Source organism: Bufo gargarizans, chromosome 8 (assembly GCF_014858855.1).
Source record: "Bufo gargarizans isolate SCDJY-AF-19 chromosome 8, ASM1485885v1, whole genome shotgun sequence".
In the NCBI taxonomy this organism is placed as follows: domain Eukaryota; kingdom Metazoa; phylum Chordata; class Amphibia; order Anura; family Bufonidae; genus Bufo; species Bufo gargarizans.
In genome coordinates, this window is record NC_058087.1 from 179,440,005 (window position 1) to 179,462,957 (window position 22,953).

Consider the following 22,953-nt stretch of genomic DNA (forward strand, 5'->3'; position numbering starts at 1 on the left):
TGAGCCATTATAACTAATGAAAGGTACTTGGAAATATACTGTATTTATAATAAAGTAATATATATTTTTTTTAATTCCCAGAGTTTGCTGCCCACTAAAATTCCTAAGTCCTTTTCCATGTCAGTGTTACCCAGTGTTTTACTACTTAGTATGTGCTGGTGCCTTGTAATTTCCTTCCCATGTGCATAACCAGTGGCGTACCTCCAATGGAGGCAAACCACGCAGCTGCTATGGGGCTATGGGGCTTGTGGGGAAGGGGAGCCCTGCAGTGAACTAAAGGCCTGCCCCCTAATTACTTTCAATCCAGGCTCCTGTCCTCTATCATCAGAGGAGAAAGCTAAAGGACCAGTGATGATGTCATCACAGGTCATGTACATCTAGTAAGGGAACTGCACACAGAATAGTGTAGTTCCCAGGTTAGAAAAGTGCATCTGCCAGGACCTGTGATGACATCATCCTCATCATTACAGGTCCTGCACCATCTAGTGAAGGAACTGCAGAGAGAATGGTGTAGTTCCCAGGTCAGAGAGGAGCATCTGTCCGGACCTGTGATTACATCATCACAGGTCCTTCAACTCCCAACAAAATAATCTGCACCATGAGCTCTCTGAGACTAGAATGGCGTGATAAGAGGAGGGCCCCATTTTCTCCTTTTGCCCCGCCTTCCATGTTTTTAATCATATCTTACTGGTATATAATACAGCAGATGGTTACAACCACCACTACCTCATGTACCTCAGACAGTGACCATAGTGTATAACTGACCACATATACCTATACGCACTGCATCTATTATACCTTGTATGTCTCACTTCAGTACACTGCTCTATACACTATGGGGGGTCATTTATTAAGATGGCATTTTACACCTGGCATGAGCGGGGAAAAGTTGCAGATTGTGGCACAAATAATCTTTGCGGCGCAATCTGCACCAGAAATACACCAAAATAGGCAAATTTGTTAGTAAATGGCTATATATAAATATATATATATATATATATATATATATATACTGCATTGCAAAAATATTCACACCCCCCCCCCCTTGACTTTTTTCGGATTTTGTTACATTACAGCCTCAAGTTTAATGTTTTGTAAATCTAAATTTTATGTGATGGATCAGAACACAATAGTCTAAGTTGGTGAAGTGAAATAAGAAAAATATATAAATAAAACTATTGTTTACAAATAGAAAACAGAAAATTGGCATGTGCACCCCCTTTGTTAGGAAGACCATAAAAAGCTCTGATGCAACCAATTACCTTCAGAAGTCACATAATTAGTGAAATGATGTCCATGTGTGTGCAATCTACGTGTCACATGATCTGTCATTACATATACTCACCTTTTTTTTTTAAAGGCCCCAGAGGCTGCAATACCTAAGCAAGAGGCATCACTAACCAAACACTGCCATGAAGGCCAGGGAACTCTCCAAACAAGTAAGGGACAATGTTGTGGAGAAGTACAAGTCAGGGTTAGGTTCTAAAAAAATATCGAAATCTTAGATTTGATGGTGCTCCTGGGGATCATCAATCATAACCAAATGGAAAGAACATGGCACAACAGCAAACCTGCCATGAGACGGCCGCCAACCAAAAATCATGGACTGGGCAAGGAGGGCATTAATCAGAGAGGCAGCACAGAGACCTAAGGTAACCCTGGAGGAGCTGCAGAGTTCCACAGCAGAGACTGGAGGATCTGTACATAGGACGACAATAAGCCGTACGCTCCATAGAGTTGGGCTTTATGGCAGTGGCCAGAAGAAAGCCATTACTTACAGCTAAAAACAAAAAGGCGCGTTGTGAGTTTGTGAAAAGCCATGTGGGAGACTCCCAAAATGTATGGAGGAAGGTGCTCCGGTCTGGTGAGGCTAAAATAGAACTTTTCAGCCATCAAAGAAAACGCTATGTCTGGGGCAAACCCAACACATAACATCACCCAAAGAACGCCATCCCCACAGTGAGACCTGGTGGTGGCAGCATCATACTGGGGGGGACTGGGAAACTGGTCAGAGTGGAGGGAAAGATGGATGGTGCTAAATACAGGGATATCCTGAGCAGAACCAGTAGCACTCTGTGTGTGATCTGAGGCTCGGACGGAGGTTCTCCTTCCAGCAGGACAATGACCCCAAACACACGGCTACAGCAACACTTCAGTGGTTTAAGGGGAAACATGTAAATGTGTTGGAATGGCCGAGTCACAGCCCAGATCTCCATCCAATAGAAGATCTGTGGTCAGACTTAAAGATTGATGGTTACAAGCGCAAACATCCAACCTGAAGGGGCTGGAGCAGTTCTCAATGAGGAATAGGCAAAAATCCCAGTTGTAAGATGTGGGAAGCTCCTAGAGACTAATCCAAAGTGACTTGGAGCTGTGATTGCCACAAAAAGTGTCTCTACAAAGTATTGACTTTAGGGGGGTGAATAGTTATGCACATTGACTTTCTGTTATGTTGTCCTATTTGCTATTTGCTTCACAATAAAAAAAAAGAAAAACAACAAACATCTTCAAAGTTGTGGGCATGTGCTGTAAATTACATGATGCAAATCCTCAAACAATCCATGTTAAAGGGATTCTGTCACCAGGTTTCAGGCTATAGAGATACGGACATGCACGGCTAGATCGCCGCTAGCATGTCCGCAATATATGTGTCCTATAGGGCTGTGTGGTTTTAATTTCTTTAAAAAAGGATTTTATAGAAAGGAGGAGATTCGGAGGACATAGGCGGTGCTGGGCTCCTTCACAGGCGGGTGTGGCTGGGTACGGCTGGGCACAGGGAATGTTAGTACAGTCCCTTGGACACATTCAAGAATCATTTACATATCTATAAAATCCTTTTTTAAAGAAATTAAAACCACACAGCCCTATAGGACCGGTATATTGCGGACATGCTAGCGGCGATCTAGCCGTGCATGTCCGTATCTCTATAGCCCCAAACCTGGTGACAGAATCCCTTTAATTCCAGGTTGTGAGGCACCAAAATACGAAAAAAAGTCAAGGGGGTGAATATTTTTGCAAGGCACCGTGTGTGTGTGTGTGTGTGTGTATATGTATGTGTGTGTGTGTGTGTGTATGTGTATATATATATATATATTATACAGTATAATAGATGCAGTGTGTACAGTGTATATATAGCAGTATACTGATATTTGAGGTATAAGGTGTAATTTATACCACGTACCGTACCTCGCATATCAGTACACTACTGTATATACTATATATCTGTACACACTGTTATACCTCTATTGTGTTGGATTTTTTGTAATCCCAGTCCAGCCACACAATATAACACGCAGCAGCAAGCACAGTTCATGGAGCAAGGGGATGGGCCAGAAATGGTTAATGGGAGGGGCTATAGTAGGACATGGGGGTCTAATTTAGATTTTTGCTATGGGCCCAGTGATTTCTATGTACGCCCCTGTGCATAACCTTAAATTTTTCAAGTGTTAAACCTCATCTGCCACTTCTCTGCCCAAGCCTCTAATCTATCCAGATCCATCTGTAGCAGTATACTGTTCTCTGTAGGACTGTATAGCATCTCACACTTGATCATGGCATCTAAAGGCTTTAATGACAGCTATTGCCATTATTGCCGGTCACAGTCATTAGCCGCGAGTCTCTGCTGTTTGAAACAGTGGAGACCCGCCAGCCATGGCGCCCACTGCACACGCTAGCGGGTGCCATGTTTAGCCATCACTACAGTGAAAGGATTAAATATCGGAAATAAGATCTATTACATTACTTAATTCTCTTAGGATACGGGGGTGTATGCCATCTGGACCCCGTGATTTGTCCATTTTAATCTTTTAAAGACGCCGCTGCACTTCTTCCTGGGTCAGACAGGCCACTTTACCCTTTGCATTTCACCTGACAGTTTATTTTACTCAGTGAATACAGTGGAGAAAATGATATTTATCAGATTCATCACTCTGCAAGGGGCCAACACTTTCTGGTTCAAACTTTTTGCCATTTATAATTGAAGAACATTTATGGGTTAGTTTTACTCTCATTGGCAATAAATCTCTCTGTCTCCTCTTTGGCTGCTTTTATCTATCTTTTACGTATTATTATTATTTTTTTCCTTTATAGTTTTTCAATGCTTCTTCACTACCTTCCTGTTTTAGTGATTTTTAAAGGTGTTTTTCGAGATTTTTATACAGTAGTATCTGATCGGTAGTGGTCCGACACATGGAACCCTCGCCAATCAGCTCTGCCTTTCCTAGGCCTGTGACAACACTTTCATGTGTCATGTGGCTCACAAGAGTGCCACTGCAGGGGTCTCAGGTGTCAGACCCCCAGTGATCAGATACTGATGACTTATCTAGAGATAGATATTAGATAGATAGATAGATAGATAGATAGATAGATAGATAGATAAGCAGACAGACAAATAAATAGACAGGTTAACAAATCTGATAGATTGATTGACAGATATGAGACTCGTAGATAGATGTATAGATTGACAGATATGGGATAGATAGATAGTTTTGGGTTACCATGCATCCACGTCTCTGTCCTCATAAATCTGAATCTGGCGTTTGAGTGACTCACAACCAAGAAGATTTCCTTCTCGTCTCGCTGTGTACACACAAATTAACAGCAGCCACTAATCAGATCAACTCAATCTCTTAATTACTTTCAAATAAACCAATTTTCTAAAACCTGTCTGCAGCACACTGATATGTGCGCTCTGCTAATGGGAGTATTAGTCCGCTGTGTCGGCAACTGTTTAGAAGATTGGTTTTTCGTATGGGTAATGGGTGGCATTGTGGCAGAGATTAAAGATGCCAACTACAGTTTCCTAGTACAGTGTTCCCTTTTACTTTTAACCCATAGTCTTAAAGCAAATATGTACAATATCCATTTGTTACGGATCCTTCACACAGATATAAGATGGACACATTTAAATGTCCCCATCATGGGCTCCCCTTGCCCGCCAGGTGCTTCTGAACTGAACTTCAATCACTAGAGGGCTGGTTTCACATGGGCGTTACGGGAAAAAGTGCGGGTGTGTTGTGGGAACATGCACTATTTTTCCACGCGTGCAAAACGCATTACAATGTTTGAGAAAAATCGGCATGTTTGGTACCCAAACCCGAACTTCTTCACAGAAGTTATAAGGGAAAATAATAGCATTCTTAATACAGAATGCATAGTACAATAGCGCTGGAGGGGTTAAAAAAAAAAAATACATTTTTAACTCTCCTTAATCCACTTGCTCGCGCAGCCCGGCTTCTCTTCTGATCTTTTTACCATGGTGATGGACCATGTGATGACTGGAGTGACGTCACCACAGGTCCTTTTCCTGTACACAGCAAAGAAGACAGAAGAGAAGCCGGCTGCGCGAAATCTCGCCCGTGTGAAAGAGGCCGAAGGGTTTTTTTTTGTAAAAAAAAATTGAAGAATAAAATGCCCTCCACGTATTTATCTCTGCATCTGTAAAGATCCTCACTATACAGTTATCATGTTATGTTCCCCAAAATTGTACTAATGAACACATCTTCCTGCAAAAATGAAGCCCTCTTTAGAAATAAAAATAAAAATATTATGGTTCTTGGGATGTAGCAATGCAATATATAAAAAAATAAGCTTTTATTGTGCAAAAGTAGTAAAACCAGTCCTCTTAAAGCGGTTATCCCAGACATTACATGGCAATACCTTTTCTAACAAAGCTAAAACCAGCCCTGTACTTCACATGGATCCAGAGATCTCCCCATCCATTGCTCTGCTAGATTTATATCAAACTGATAGCTCAAGGGGAGCTGCAGCTAAGGGGGCGTGTCTCAGCTCTCCCTATCACAGCTCCTCAGGAGGCAGTTGAAAGATGAAACTGAGCATGTGCGGCCATCTTAATGAGCAGGTCAAAGAAATAAGAAATTAAGTGGCAGTATACAGATACATTTTAGTGAATAACTTAGTAGTTATACAAAAATGTTAACTAAATGCAATTACAAAAGTATTCAGATCCAGGTTCTGGTTTAAAAACTAGAATATCTTTCATGGGACAACCCCTTTATGCCCCCACATAGTATTTATGCCCACATTGTGCCCCCTCACAGAATTATGCCCAGCTGTGCCCCCAGTAATATGCCTAGTTACGTGTCCCTAGTAGTCCAGCTGTGTCCCCAGTAATATGTACAATTGTGTGCCCCCAGTAATATGCCCAGTTTTACCCCCAGTAAAATTCCCAGCTGTGCCCCTAGTAATATGTCCAGTTATGTGCCCCCAGTAATATGCCTAGTTATGTGCCTCCAGTAATATGCCTAGGTATGTGCCCCAGTAAAAGCCATGTGCCTCCAGTAATATGCCTAGGTATGTGCCCCCAGTAAAATGCCCAGCTGTGCCCCCAGTAATATGCCCAGCTGTGCCCCCAGTAATATGCCCAGCTGTGCCCCCAGTAATATGCCCAGCTGTGCCACCCAGTAATATGCCCAGCTGTGACACCCAGTAATATGCCCAGCTGTGACACCCAGTAATATGCCCAGCTGTTCCCCTAGTAATATGTCCAGTTATGTTCCCCCCGTAGTATGTCCAGTTATGTGCCCCTCATAGAAAGTAAAAAAGAATAAACACCACATACTTACCTTCTTCCTAGCAGCAGCAGCAGGACATCGTCTGCTCTGGTCTGTGAAGGAGGAGGATCCAAAGCTGACGGCCGGCTGTCCCCGCCCCCCGCACAGACAAGAGGTGTGGAGAGCCGGCAGGGGGGAGGAATGATGAAGCACAGAGTCAATGCCGGAAAAGTGGGACATAGCTCCCCCGTACTGGGACAGCCACCGCAATACGGGACTGTCCCGCTGAATCCGGGATGGTTGGGAGGTATGAAACTCAATGGTGGTATTGCTGTGTATTTCCTACCCCTCTCCCCAGAATTAGTTAATAAAAGTTAACCATGAGTTAATAAAACAACTTTAAAAGCTACTGTACGTGTACCCCAAAATGGTGTCCTAAAAGAACTACAACTTGTCCAGCAAAAAACAAGCCCTCATACAGCTACAGCATCTGAAAAATAAAAAAGGCAATGATGTAAAAAGTTGCTTGTTCAATAAGGCCCCAAATGCCATAAATGTTCAATAGGTGTTGGTGCCACCTTTGGTACCTGCTCCAGTCTCCACAACAGCCACCATTCACCATTATGAGACTTCTGATCGTAGCTGGAAGTCCCATAGACGTGTATGAGAGGACGGCGACCATGTGGGGTGGTCTCTCCGTTCATGTCCGGGCACTCTCACAGTGGACTGAAGCGCTGTGGCGTTGTCCTTTTACAGAACCAGAAATTCAGTACTCGGGGTGAACTCTGCGGCAAGTCACACAGACTTTGCTGCAAATTTGTTAAGTTTTTTTTTTTTTAACGCACACAAACCGAAACTGCGAATTTCTTAACCTAACCCCTTTGCCACAATGAAAGCGATCATTGCCCATGGCCCTTCTGCTGCCCCCCTGGTGCTGCTGCCTGCGGTGATCGCCTCATTGGTGCTGCACCCCTGGGTGCAGGGTGTGAGCAGGAGCAGGATGTGCAATACAGAATATGGTAGTAAACAGCACTGACAAGGATGACCATTAGCAGGAGGTCACTGTGACCCATCCATCCAGGGCACTGCTCCGCTCCTCTTGTTTTCCCATTTACTATATGATTGAATTCGTTGGAGCTCATTATTAGGACGTTTTTTTTCCATGAATTAATCAAGTAATATGGGTCATTCTGACATCTGCCGTCTGCCTCATGATGGATAGGAAGGTGGTCTATCTATCTATCTATCTATCTATCTATCTTTGATCCATAGCCGGAATAAGGTTGGTTGGAGCCCAGTAACTGTAATATTCTTTTTCAGTTTAGCAGGGGGTTGTCCATCTTCAGGGGACCTTTCTGCCATACCTTCCCCCCTCCACATGGCTGGACCTGCAGAGGGGAACATACTTACCTTCTCCACGCCGCTGGGTTCTTCCACTTCAGCTCTGGTCTCTTCACGTCAGCATTCTGCTTGACGTGGGTTACGTGGCCACTGTAGCCAATTACTACCATAGACGTGATGTGTGCCCTATGTGCCAAGAAATCCAGTGACATGATAAATGGGGGACATGTCACTGCTGTGGGCACTTATTGGCCGCCACATGATCCATGTCAAACAGGATGTGGACATACAGGGATCAATGCGGCAGTGGAGGACCAAAGGAGCTGGAACCAGCAGCGGGGAGCAGGTGAGTATGTTTTCCTCCACAGGTTCGGGCATAGGAGGGGGGGCTCTTTGTATATGAACAACCCCTTAAAGCTGCTGCAGAGCTAGTTGAAAATGAGTTAATACAGCAGCCAGGAGTGAGCGTCGCGTTTACAGCATGAATATAGCAGTGGCCCTCATGGTTTTTCTCTTGCTTCTGCTGTTTCTAATGTCTTTAATAATAGTAGTATATTTGGTTTATTAGTTCCCTTGCACATTTTCCTGATTGGTGACCTCTTTAGGGCATTTCCAGGATCCATAGGATTGGTTATTCCCGCTGAAATGGCAGAAATAGAAGGTATGATTTGCAGTGTTCGAGGGGGCCTGGAGTGAGGTGCCTGGAGCTACAAAACCAAAGCAGCCCCTCACTCCCATGTCTCAGCGTTTTATTAGGGAGGGTATAGTTGCCCTAAGTGGGTGGACAAAGTTATGGTTTTATGAATTTATTGGTTTTAACTATTTATTGGTTATTGGTATTTCCTTTTTGTTAATTAATAATTGATTACCATATTTTTCGCTTTATAAGACGCACCTGGATCATAAGACGCACCTAGGTTTTAGTGGAGAAAAGTAAGTAAGAATATTTTTCATCAGACCTCAGATTAGACTCCCAATCTTTATCAGACCTCAGATTAGACCCCCAATCTTCTTTAGACCTCAGATCGGACATAAAAATAAATAAAACAACTTACCTCTCCTGCTCTTCCTACACTCACCACTCCCTGGTCTTCTGCATTGCTGCGCTGCACTGTAATCTGCCACACACTGTCTGGACACAGGGCAGCGGGAAGAAGACCAAAGAGCGGTGAGTACAGCCAGCACTACACTCCCCATGCCTTCTGCATGCTTATAAGCCCTTCCATAATGTAAGTGCTCATTAGTATTCGCTTTATAAGACGTATAGCAATTCCCCCCCCCCCACACACACTTTTTTTGGGGGGGGGGGGGGGTGTTGTGTCGTTTACAAAGTGAAAAATATGGTATATGTATGAAGTAACCCCTTAATAAACACTAACACTTATTGTGGTGGTCGAGTGGTTTGGTGGTTGGGTAATGTGTCTAGTCTAGAACTGACTAAACAAGATGTCCTGTCTGCCTGTATACTATAGTCTTACTGGAGACATCAGTGCAGCTTGCAAGAAGCGGACTAATAAATAACTGTTCCAGAAAGAGTCCGCTGTCCTCTGCTCCCCCACATTTTGTACCTAGATTTTACCCGGTCTTTCTAGTCTCACCCTCCCTTTTTGTGTGCAGTGCACTGCAGTGGTACCTATAAATCTAGGATCTTCTAATGGTTTTTCGGCCCGCTGAGGTGCTACCTCCTACTGGAGCCAGACTAGGTTAGATGTCGCTTCCGACTTCACCCGGACCCTGACCCAACAAGCAGAAGGGAGGAGCTAGCCACTACATAGGGACTAAGGGAGAAGCTGCGGAGGCCGCTGGCTCGCATCAAGTTCCCCTTAGTCCATTTTGGCCTAGCTGCCGATCTCCTCTTGTAGCCTTGGCGGTGGGCTCTGTGGCGGCCGTGAACCACCCCATCCTCAGCATAACATGTGCAGTGTAGGCAGACTCCATAAACTGTCTGCATCGGGTAGAGGCCCCTTCTTTTGGTACATTGTTGAAGGGCCCCTGGGCATGCGCCCCTGGTGCCCTTCCTTTTATCCAGCCCTGTATCTGCACAGTGGTCTGGCGGCAGCTTCCCCTTACTTTTGCTTTGGCCTAGCTGCTGATCTCTTCTCTTGCAGCAGTGCCGTAAAGTGATGAATGAGGGCAACAGGCACTGTGGCAGTTGTGAGACATGGCAGCCTCAGCATGGCGCATGCAATGTAGGCAGACTCTGCAAACGGCATCTGGGGGAGCCCCGGGGCTCGCTCACCGGGTGCCCTACCTTTAATTTGGCCCTGTATCCATCTATCTATCACAACACTTCCTATACCATGGCTCCTCACCATTATCGTAGGGACAGTGGGCCTCATAGAAAAAGTCTAGATCTCTGCTGGTATTAGAAAAATAAACACTGGTTTCTAGGAACTCAGCGCCCTTATGATAACTCAAGACAAGAAGTGTTGTCATGGGGCACTAGGCTCAGATTTTCTTCAGACAGAAATGATTGACAGTGATGTACAATCTGCTCCGTGTTACCTCGACCATACAAGTCGCACACTCGTCTGTTTTCTGTGATTCCGTCTCTCTCAATCTTTTGATCAGACATGAAAGTTTTTCACATAGCACCAGCCTTTTCCTGCCAGAGCTGCGCTCATCCTCGCTCGTCCTCCCTTCAACATATGGTTGGAGTTTAAAGAAACCAATTAGATTAGTTTTTTAATTATTTACAAGCTCGCTCTGGCGGCGTGCCCAGCCTGGCACCTTTCGTGAGCCATTCGACTTTACTAAGGTTGTGGTTGATGTGACGGGTTATCCGGCTATTACATGACTTAGCACGAGTAGGAGCCACGTATGGGGACGCTTTCTCAGCCGTGGCCTATATTCCGCGAGGTGGTTTATGAATTATAGAGCATACATTATGTAGAACAATATGAAAGGATTGTCCAGGCTGAGCAATAACATTCAAGACGCCAGCTTGCATACATCAGATCCTCCATAGACGACATCTTACCCTCCCCCCCCATAAGAAGCTTCTACTGGCCGGACATACGTGACAGCTAGACCACCAAATGCACCTCCACTTCAAAGGTGTGGAAGGAGGGACATCTCGGTGACAGGTTTTTAAGGCATGCCTTTAACTCCTTCCGTTGAGCCCAAATCATCTTCTGTCCACCTACAACAAGAACTACAAATTCCAGCATAGACTAGAGATGAATAAGTACGCACTTGCAGTTCTCTGATGGGTTTCCTGAGAAGGAGAAGCAAGAGCCTGCAGATACAGTGAAAATGAAAGCTGTAGAGGAAAAAGTTTTTGAAAACTTTTAATAAAGACAAACTAGAAAAATTATTTTTAGCCCAAAAGAAGTGGAATGCAATAATAAAAATAAAAAGTTGCCCCCCAAAGGTGTCCATAATTGTTGGACCGGCAAGTCTGATCAGCCCTGGTGCAATGCCTTAGCAGTGTTGCCAATCCTGGATGTGGCTCTTTAGAAGGAGATGTCAGTCTGGAGGGACTATTGTGTTGATGTGTCTGACTTGACGGTGGATTCTGTGGCACCAGTTGTGTTGCTCTGGGTCTGTGCAGTGTCCATGGGTCGCCATGAGGTGCCTCTACTTTTAGTGTCTTTTGGCATCTTATGTGTGTATAAAATGAGGCACATGAGCCGGGACGGACTGGGAACTTAAAGTGGCCCTCGAAAAAAATAAAAGGGGCCCCATGTTGTAGGTAGGTCCAAATTGACAGAAGGCAGGGTAGCAGAAGTGAGCCGGGCCAGCAATACTGTAGTGCAGCACAAAATACTGCCCCAGCAGAACCAGATACCACCGTGCAGCACAAAATACTGCCCCAGCAGAACTGGATACCACAGTGCAGCACAAAATACTGCCCCAGCAGAACCAGATACCACAGTGCAGCACCAAATACTTCCCCAGCATAACCAGATACCACCAGTGCAGCACCAAATACTGCCCCAGCAGAACCAGATACCACAGTGCAGCACAAAATACCTGCCCCAGCAGAACCAGATACCACAGTGCAGCACAAAATACCGCCCCAGCAGACCAGATACCACAGTGCAGCACAAAATACTGCCCCAGCAGAACCAGATACAACAGTGCAGCACGAAATAACCTGCCCCAGCAGAACCAGATACCACAGTGCAGCACGAAATACCGACCCCAGCAGAACCAGATACCACAGTGCAGCACGAAATACCGCCCCAGCAGAACCAAATACCCAGTGCAGCACAAAATACCGCTCCAGCAGAAGCCAAATACCACAGTGCAGCAGAAATACCGCTCCCGCAGAGCCAGATACCACCGTGCAGCAGCAAAATACCTGCCCCAGCAGAACCAGATACCACAGTGCAGCACAAAATACCGCCCCAGCAGAACCAGATACCACAGTGCAGCACAAAATACCGCCCCAGCAGAACCAGATACCACAGTGCAGCACAAAATACCGCCCCAGCAGAACCAGATACCACAGTGCAGCACAAAATACTGCCCCAGCAGAACCAGATACCACAGTGCAGCACGAAATACCGCCCCAGCAGAACCAGATACCACAGTGCAGCACGAAATACCACCCCAGCAGAACCAAATACCACAGTGCAGCACAAAATACCGCCCCAGCAGAACCAAATACCACAGTGCAGCACAAAATACCGCTCCAGCAGAGCCAGATACCACAGTGCAGCAGAAAATACCGCCCCAGCAGAACCAGATACCACAGTGCAGCACAAAATACTGCCCCAGCAGAACCAGATACCACAGTGCAGCACGAAATACCGCCCCAGCAGAACCAGATACCACAGTGCAGCACAAAATACCGCCCCAGCAGAACCAAAAACCACAGTGCTGCATAGAATACCGCCCCAGCAGAACCAGATACCACAGTGCAGCACAAAATACCGCCCCAGCAGAACCAGATACCACAGTGCAGCACAAAATACTGCCCCAGCAGAACCATATACCACAGTGCAGCACAAAATACTGCCCCAGCAGAACCATATACCACAGTGCAGCACAAAATACAGCCCCAGCAGAACCAGATACCACAGTGCAGCACAAAATACTGCCCCAGCAGAACCATATACCACAGTGCAGTACAAAATACCGCCCCAGCAGAACCAAAAATCACAGTGCTGCACAAAATACTGCCCCAGCAGAACCATATACCACAGTGCAGCACAAAATACCGCCCCAGCAGAACCAAAAACCACAGTGCTGCACAAAATACTGCCCCAGCAGAACCATATACCACAGTGCAGCACAAAATACCGCCCCAGCATAACCAAAAACCACAGTGCAGCACAAAATACCGCAGCCCATCTCACAATATTCAAGAAGAAGGTGATACAGTTGAGTTTAGTAGGACACCTGCTGCCATTGGCCAAGTGCATAAGTACCTGATGCTCCTAGTGTTAATTAATGCTAAGAGACTCAGATGGTTATGTGGTCAGTGGGCTTGACGAGGGCTTGTGAGGCCTGGTTATCCACCCACCAGGAAATTTCCCTGTAAGGTCTATGGCCAGTCCGCCCCTGCACATGAGAGATAGAGAGCCCTGCTGAATACACTATGGAAGCACGGATCCTCTGCCTTGGGGCTGATATGACAGGGACAGCCTGTACCGACGTGTGGTATCCAGGATTCTTCATATTGGAAGTGCTGGAGACGCTTTCCTCTGTCCTAGAATATCCCTCCTGTCCGCTAAAGCTGCAGTGCGGAGACTGAGGGCAGGGCGGAGGAGGCTGCCACCCTGACTGTTAGGGCTCATGCACATGACCATATGTTTTTTGCAATCTGCAAAACAATGATCAGCAAAAAAATGCAGATGACGTCCTTGTGACATCCATACTGGATCCATTGTAACAATGCCTATCCTTGCCCGCAAAATGGAATAGGACATCTATCTTTCTTTGCAAAACAACCACGCAGACATACGGAAACAAAATGCACAGTCATTTCCATTTTTTTTTTTTTTTTGCTGACCTATTGAAATGAATGGTTCCGCATACGGGCCACAAGATAAAACGGAATAAAATAGACACGGAAAAAAAATAAGTTTGTGTGCATGAGCCCTTAGAGACATGATGCTGCAGAGAAGAACACTGCACCCAGCGGGACAGACCTCTCCATGCAGTGCCTCAAATCCAGGACTCTTCTGCCACATTCGGGGTGGTTGGTCCTCTCTAGTTTGGATGCCATTCTTAGGCAAAATGAGGGCAGTGCTTAAAAGTGATTGTGTCCCCCAGACCTTGTTTTGGAGCTTGCATAAAGCCTGTGACATGCATGCTGCTGCGCAGCGCACAGTCTGCTGCCTCGCCTGGGCCTCGGATCCGTATGTCTGTCTACCATCCTCCATAAGAGATAATTATTATAGACAAGATGCCGGGCAATTTGGCAGGTATGCATAGCAGTAGTAACAATAGTTTGGTATAAACTTTTGAGAAGCGCAGCGGGAAATAATCCATGTAGTGACTCATATTTGAAGAGCAGATATGCTGCTGTCAGCAACAAAATGTAATTTTCCACAGTTATTAAAATGTGCAGCTATTTCGTGGTTCAGCTCTCTGTTCTGACTCCAGGACATAATACTAACAAAGTTACTAAATCCGACACTGAAATAATGCTATTTACATGATTGCATATGTTTATTACCCTGTATATGGCACCAGAATGATTGGCTAGAATCAATGATAGGTCGCTGTCACCCTTGTCCAGGGGCCGTGGCTGGCATTCCAGCTTTCATAGAGCTAAACCTCCTGGAAGACCATGCCTGTTGTTTGTCTCCGCACCCCTCCCTCTCAGGGCACATACAGGATAACTCCGAGTTCAAACTGATTCTCATTCTTACACATTTCCTCACACTTTTATTATCCCTTGGCTTTATGATTTCCACTGTTGTCTTCTTATGCTTCCTGCTGTCTGAAAAATGGGGACCTAAACCAAAATTGTGTAGCATGAAGAAGTGGACTGTTGTATTGTAGAACTACCCGTGCCCGCTTCATTGAATGCAAAAGGGGAGTACTATGACATCACTATTATCCCTGTACTGTGACATCACTGTGTTTATTATCCCTGTACTGTGACATCACTGTGTTTATTATCCCTGTACTGTGACATCACTGTTATTATCCCTGTACTGTGACATCACTGTGTGTATTATCTCTGTACTGTGACATCAATGTGTTTATTATCTCTATACTGTGACATCACTGTGTTTATTATCCTGTACTGTGACATCACTGTTATTATCCCTGTACTGTGACATCACTGTGTTTATTATCTCTGTACTGTGACATCACTGTGTTTATTATCCCTGTACTGTGACATCACTGTGTTTATTATACCTGCACTGTGACATCACTGTGTGTATTATCCCTGTACTGTGACATCACTGTGTTTATTATCTCTGTACTGTGACATCACTGTGTTTATTATCCCTGTACTGTGACATCACTGTGTTTATTATCCCTGTACTGTGACATCACTGTGTTTATTATCCCTGTACTGTGACATCACTCTGTTTATTATCTCTGTACTGTGACATCACTGTGGTTATTATCCCTGTACTGTGACATCACTGTGTTATTATCCCTGTACTGTGACATCGCTGTGGTTATTATCCCTGTACTGTGACATCGCTGTGTTTATTATCCCTGTACTGTGACATCACTGTGTTTATTATCTCTGTACTGTGACATCACTGTGGTTATTATCCCTGTACTGTGACATCACTGTGTTATTATCCCTGTACTGTGACATCGCTGTGGTTATTATCCCTGTACTGTGACATCGCTGTGTTTATTATCCCTGTACTGTGACATCACTGTGTTTATTATCCCTGTACTGTGACATCACTGTGTGTATTATCTCTGTACTGTGACATCACTGTGTCTATTATCTCTGTACTGTGACATCACTGTGGTTATTATCCCTGTACTGTGACATCACTGTGTTATTATCCCTGTACTGTGACATCGCTGTGGTTATTATCCCTGTACTGTGACATCGCTGTGTTTATTATCTCTGTGCTGTGACATCACTGTGTTTATTATCTCTGTACTGTGACATCACTGTGTTATTATCTCTGTACTGTGACATCACTGTGGTTATTAGCCCTGTACTGTGACATCACTGTGTTATTATCCCTGTACTGTGACATCGCTGTGGTTATTATCCCTGTACTGTGACATCACTGGGTTTATTATCTCTGTACTGTGACATCACTGTGTTTATTATCCCTGTACTGTGACATCACTGTGTTTATTATCCCTGTACTGTGACATCACTGTGTTTATTATCCCTGTACTGTGACATCACTGTGTTTATTATCCCTGTACTGTGACATCACTGTGTTTATTATCCCTGTGCTGTGACATCACTGTGTTTATTATCCCTGTACTGTGACATCACTGTGTTTATTATCCTGTACTGTGACATCACTGTGTTTATTATCCCTGTACTGTGACATCACTGTGTTTATTATCCCTGTACTGTGACATCACTGTGTTTATTATCCCTGTACTGTGACATCACTGTGTTTATTATCCCTGTACTGTGACATCACTGTGTTTATTATCCTGTACTGTGACATCGCTGTGTTTATTATCCCTGTACTGTGACATCACTGTGTTTATTATCCCTGTACTGTGACATCACTGTGTTTATTATCCTGTACTGTGACATCACTGTGTTTATTATCCCTGTACTGTGACATCGCTGTGTTTATTATCCCTGTACTGTGACATCACTGTGTTTATTATCCTGTACTGTGACATCACTGTGTTTATTATCCCCGTACTGTGACATCACTGTGTTTATTATCCCTGTACTGTGACATCACTGTGTTTATTATCCCCGTACTGTGACATCACTGTGTTTATTATCCCCGTACTGTGACATCACTGTGTTTATTATCCCTGTACTGTGACATCACTGTGTTTATTATCTCTGTACTGTGACATCACTGTGTTTATTATCCTATATAAGAATATACCACTTTTAAACATTTAAGTTGCCAGGAACAGAAGTAATATAATTTCCCCAGCTTCCATTGTACTAACATGGCTGGTGTCTCCACCTTGGCCAGCAGAGAGGTGGATTCTCAGCAGTGCCCTCCATATGCCTTTTGTAAAGGAATTTTGAAGATGAATAGGAATATTTATGACATGGGCTATGGCTGTGGTCAGACCCAAGTGCTGTTCTTCATCCTTTCCCTCATTACTCAGCAGCAGCACACCTCTGCAGGGTATTAGCACACCGCCCTCCACTGCTCTTCCCTCAGGCTGTGGTATATTTGACGTCTGTTTCCAGGAATTTAGATTTACCAAATTCGATATTCAGCCCCCCGCTATAACATACTCATTGCATTCTCCTCTAATTTCCCTTTTAAGTCAAGAAACATGACATGCCTTTGATTAAAAATGCACAAGGCAATTCTGGTGTACGGTGATTGTTGAGCCTAAAGATGAAAATCGCATTTTGTGCTACAGAGATGGCGAAAAAGTAGCAGATCCCAGAGAATCGTACTGTGCCGTGACCTGCGGGCCTCTACAGGTGGACCTGGTGCCTATGTAGAGTATAGACCCCCACAACCAGCCCCACCATAAAAAACTGTAGGAAATAAGTCATCTCTATCATGTTAAAAATTACTGACCTTACCCTAAGTTCACACCTGAGCGTTTTACAGCGCGTTCAAACGCGCTGTAAAACGCTCAACACATGAAAACCAATGCTTCCCTATGGGAATGGTTCTCACCTGGGCGTTTTATACAGCGCGTACGATCGCGCTGTAAAACGCCCGACGCATAATCAAGTACTTGAGCTTCTTTGGGGCGTTTTGACGCGCGTTTGTGGCCATAGGACACTGCAGTCAATCACACAAACGCGCGTCAAACGCGCGTTTACTATTACAAAAAACGCGCATAAAAACGTGCGACAAAAACGCGCGTAAAAAACGCGCGTTTGAGAAACGCTCAGGTGTGAAAGCAGGGTTAACCCTGGGTTCACACCTGAGCGTTTCTCAAACGCGCGTTTTACGCGCGTTTTTATGCACGTTTTTGTAATAGTAAACGCGCGTTTGTGTGATTGACTGCAGTGTCCTATGGCCACAAACGCGCGTCAAAACGCCCCAAAGAAGCTCAAGTACTTGATTATGCGTCGGGCGTTTTACAGCGCGATCGTACGCGCTGTAAAACGCCCAGGTGAGAACCATTCCCATAGGGAAGCATTGGTTTTCATGTGTTGAGCGTTTTACAGCGCGTTTGAACGCGCTGTAAAACGCTCAGGTGTGAACTTAGGGTAAAGAACATCTGTCTGCAGGATCAACCCCAATAAACCTGGCAGGGTTGATCCTGGTGGCCACACCCCTTGATGCACTGAAGTATAAAAGTTTATTTTCCCCCAAAAAACACCTCAACCGATTTTCACAAGACGGGTATCATTTTACCCAGCAGGATCAGCCCTATCAGATAGTATACCTGGTTTGATTCTGCAGACGGCTGCTCTTTAAAAGGCATCTGTCATCAGATTTGCACCTTTGACACTGGCTGACTTGCATGTGCCCTTGGCAGCTGAAGGCATCCGTGTTGGTCCCATGTTCATATGTGCCCGCATTGCTGAGAAAATATATGCAAATGAGCCTCATGGAGCAACGGGGGCGTTGCCATTACACCTACAGGCTCTGCTCTCTCTGCATTGCTGCGCCCTCTGCACTTTGATTGACATTGCCAGGCTTGATGACATTTTTACTGCCTGGTGCTGTCAAAGTGTAGAGGGCGCGGCAGTTGCAGAGAGAGCGGAGCCTCAAGGTGTAATGACAACGCCCCCGTTGCTCCTAGAGGCTCCTTTGCATATATTAAAACATTATTTTTCTCAGTAATGCGGACACATATGAACATGGGACCAACACAAATGCCTTCAGCTGTCAATATCTGATTGATGGGGGTCTGACTCCCAGCACCCCTGCCGATCAGCTGATTGAAGAGGCCGCAGTGCTCCAGTGAGTGCTGCAGCCTCTTCCTAGGCCAGTCATGTCATGTTCATTGGGGACATGGCCTATGTGCAGCTCAGTCCCTCAGAAAACCTCTTTAATGTAAGTTGTATAAATTCATGTGAAGTGAGCTCCCCCTAGTGGTGACTGTAGGCGGCCTGAGCTCTAGGATTTATCAAGTCAGAGAAACGAAGTAGAATATTTGGCTTAAAGTAAATTCTTAAAATTCCAATTAATTACATGTTCCGAATCAGTTCATAATTTAATATATATATATTAGTTTCCCTTTAAACAGAGTTTCAGAACCATATCATATTCTACTTAATAAAAAGAATTAGTAAACAGCGTCTGCACAAAGGTGTAAATCCTTCATCTTTGTACAAAGCAAAATGAGCAGCGGGTGATATATTGAATGTGTGACAGTGTCAGGGATGGTACTGCTGACAGCTCCCCACAACAGTCCTCCAAATAGGATTATAGGAGGTTCCGTGGATCCAGTGGCCATTTCCATTTTAGCTGTCCAGTTCTGAATATCCTACACATGCGGTGACCAGTTAGGCCGCAGTTACAGAGACCGTGTCATGCTGTTTCCAGCTCCCCCGGCCGCTGTATAGGATGGGTATTCAATCTCAGGCACGACTGGCCAACACGGAAATACACTTTGAATGTTTTTCAATTTAATCTCAAGTCCCTGAATTCACTGAACCACAGACTAGTTATATACCCACCTATATCTGTTCTTCAGTAATGGGATGGTAGAGCCACAATGAAGACTAAGGCTTCGTTCACATCACCGTTCAGCCTATCCGTTCTGCTGCTCCGTTTAGGGGCAGGAGAAAGGAAAGGACGGATAAGCACGTAAATGACGCCAAACTGAGTCAAACGGAGCCCTTAGGACCCCATAGACTATAATGGGGTCCGTTATGTTTTCCGCTCAGAAGATGATTTTTAAGCGGAGACAAAAGTTGTGCATGCAGGACTTTTGTCTCCGCTTAAAAATCATCTTCTGAGCGGAAACATAACGGACCCCATTATAGTCTATGGGGTCCTAAGGGCTCCGTTTGACTCAGTTTGGCGTCAGTTATGTGCTTATCCGTCCTTTCCGTTCTCCTGCCCCTAAACGGAGCAGGAGAACGGAAAGGCTGAACGGTGATGTGAACGGAGCCTTACACAAAAAAATGGTAAAAATGCATCTACCTGTCTGTATGTCTATTTATCTATCATTATTATTATTATTTATTATTAAAGCACCATTCATTCCATGGCGCCATACATATGAAAAGGAGTGCACATACATAATACAGACAATTGCAAGAAGCATGACCTGGTTCTGGTATCTATCAGTTATCTACCTATCTGTGTGAATAGAGGTAAAAGAGGGGAAGCACTTCACAATTTCAGTGAAAAAAATGTGGATGTCCTTTATTCGCCCATACAGCAGCAACGTGTCAGCTCTACTCAATGGAGGCTTGACAAAGACTCTCTTTTACCTCTATTGAATCATTTGTGGTCATTGGTCCTGCGGAGGATTGCACCCACCAGTACAGAGTGCTGATTTGATTTTTTTTTTTCCTTTTCTGTTCTACCTATCTGCGTTCCTTTCTGTGCCTCTCTCTTCTTTTTTTTTTTTCCTTCCTTCTTCCTCCCTCCCTCCCTTCCTTCTATCCTTTCTTCCTTCCTCCCTTCTATCCTTTCTTCCTTCCATCCTTTTATTCCTTCCTCCCTTCTATCCTTTCTTTCTTCCTCCCTCCCTCCCTCCCTCCTATCCTTTCTTCCTTCCCTCCTATCCTTTCTTCCTTCCATCCTTTATTCCTTCCTTCCTCCCATCCGTCCTTCCTTTCTTCCTTCCATCCTTTCTTCCTTCCATCCTTTCTTTCTTTCTCCCTCCTTCCCTCCTATCATTTCTTCCTTCCCTCCTATCCTTTCTTCCTTCCCTCCTATCCTTTCTTCCTTCCCTCCTATCCTTTCTTCCTTCCCTCCTATCCTTTCTTCCTTTCTTCCCTTCTATCCTTCCTTCCTCCCATCCGTCCTTCCTTCCTTCCTTCCTTCCTCCCTCCCTTCATTCCTTCTATCCTTCCTTCCTTCCTTCCTTCCATCCTTCCATCCCTTCCATCCCTTCCATCCCTTCCATCCTCCCATCCTTTATTCCTTCCATCCTTTATTCCTTCATCCCTTCCTTCCTTTTTTTGAATCTCCATCTGGATGACCCAACCATTACATCCATGCACATTGATTTTAATAGGCACCATGCAATGCTTCATTTTCCCTGTGGAGGCGCTGCAGAGAAATCAAACACTTTCTCAAAGGTTTCCTCACAATGTACAGTTGATCACTGGGGGTCCCAGCAGTAGGACACCCACTGGTGTGTTCAGCCTTGTGCTTAGGCTATGGATTGCAGCACTTATCCCCGTGCGCTCGGTGACGACAGCGTTTCTTGACTTTGCATGTAGATTAACTGCGGTAATTTGCATAGGAAGTGAGAACAGAAGCCTGTCAGCGCTGCACCGTTTCCTCCAGATCTGTCACCAGACCTATAACCTGACTTATGGGGGGGGGGGGGGGGGGGAAGCCGCCTGTATTATAATATATACCGCAACGCAGCAACAAATACACCTCAAACAAGATTTGTATTAATCTCCACGACTGCAGATGAAATGAGACTTCACTGGGATTAGTGCAGTGTAATAACCCAGCTGTCAAGACATAGATCGGACCTAGCAACGGTGGATTTGTCCTGCTTTCCTGAGCACAGGGACGGGGCCGACATGAGCAGAAGAGAGACACGAAATAGAAATGACCCCCCCCAGTATGATAGGGACACAGGGACAGCGTTATAGACCCCGGACAAGTGCTACACCTGTCTAATATACCGTGTGCTTTTATCTCTCGCCAATTGCAACATCTCTGCTTGCTGTCGGTGAATGGGAACATTCTTGTTTACATGTCAAGACTGAAAACCTAGACAGCTGAGACTTTTGCTACAATTGCATCCGCTCTACAAAAATCTCTGTGAGCTAAATACATCAGGGGCGCTGATAGTTTGTTACATTGTATCAGGTAAAATATTCCAGCTTTGGGTCCAAGCTGTTTAGCTCACTGAGGATTGTCTAACTCTAAACTGATACACTGTAGCAAACTGCCAGCTGTGAGAAGCATTAGATCAATTGCTCTGCTCGATTTTCTTCAAGCTGGCAACTCCGGGGGTTTGTCCTTATTGCTGTAGCTCTCTCCCTATCACAGCTCAGGGGGCATGTCCTCTCTGCCACAGCTGTCTACCACTGCTCAGGGGACGTGTCCTATGCGTTGCAGCTCTCTCCCTAGCAGAGCTCAGGGGATTTCTCTTTTCTGTTTTCACTCTCTCCCTATCACCAATCAGGGGATGGGTCCTTTCTGCTGCAGCTCTCCCCCTATCAGAGCTAAGGGGGCATGTCCTTTCTACTACAGCTCTCTCCCTATCGCAGCTCAGGTGGCATGTCTTTTCTGCTACAGCTGTCTACCCACTACAGCTCAGTCAGGGTGTGTGTCCTTCCTGCAGCAGCTCTCTCCGGATCACAGCTCAGGGATGTGCCCTTTCTGCTGCAGCTCTCCCCCCTATCACAGCTCAGGGGACATATCCTTTTTTGCTGCAGCTCTCTACCTACCTCAGCTCATGGGTTGTTTCCTTCCTGCTGCAGCTCTCTCCCTATCACAGCTCAGGGGGTGGTTCCTTTCTGCTGCAGCTCTCTTCTTATCTGAGCTCAGGAGGCGTGTCCTTTCTGAGGCAGCTCTCCCTATAACAGCTCAGAGGGCGTGTCCTCTCTGTTGTCATTTGAAGGATAGAACCAAGCATGTGCAACCACCTCTGGAGGTGGACGTGCACGTTACTATACAGATTAAACACCAGGGGGCGCCATTATAATGAAGTAAAGAGGATATCTCAAAACCAGAGCATTTTTATAACAGAAAGTAAATTACAAAATTAAATTGATCTTTTTATGCTGATTTATATTAAAGGGGTTCTGCGGTTTTTTTAAACTGATGATCTATCCTCTAGATAGATCATCAGCATCTGATTGGCGGGGGTCCGACACCCGGGACCCCCACCGATCAGCTGTTTGAGAAGGCAGAGGCGCTGGCAGTATCCAGAGGATAGA

General features: G+C 45.2%; 1 protein-coding gene across 1 annotated transcript in view; it reads right to left on the minus strand.

Annotated features, from left to right (window-relative positions):
- The window catches only part of CACNG3 (calcium voltage-gated channel auxiliary subunit gamma 3), a 74,075-nt gene that overhangs the window by 39,877 nt on the left and 11,245 nt on the right, over positions 1 to 22,953 (minus strand). The gene's annotated exons all lie outside the window — the stretch shown is intronic.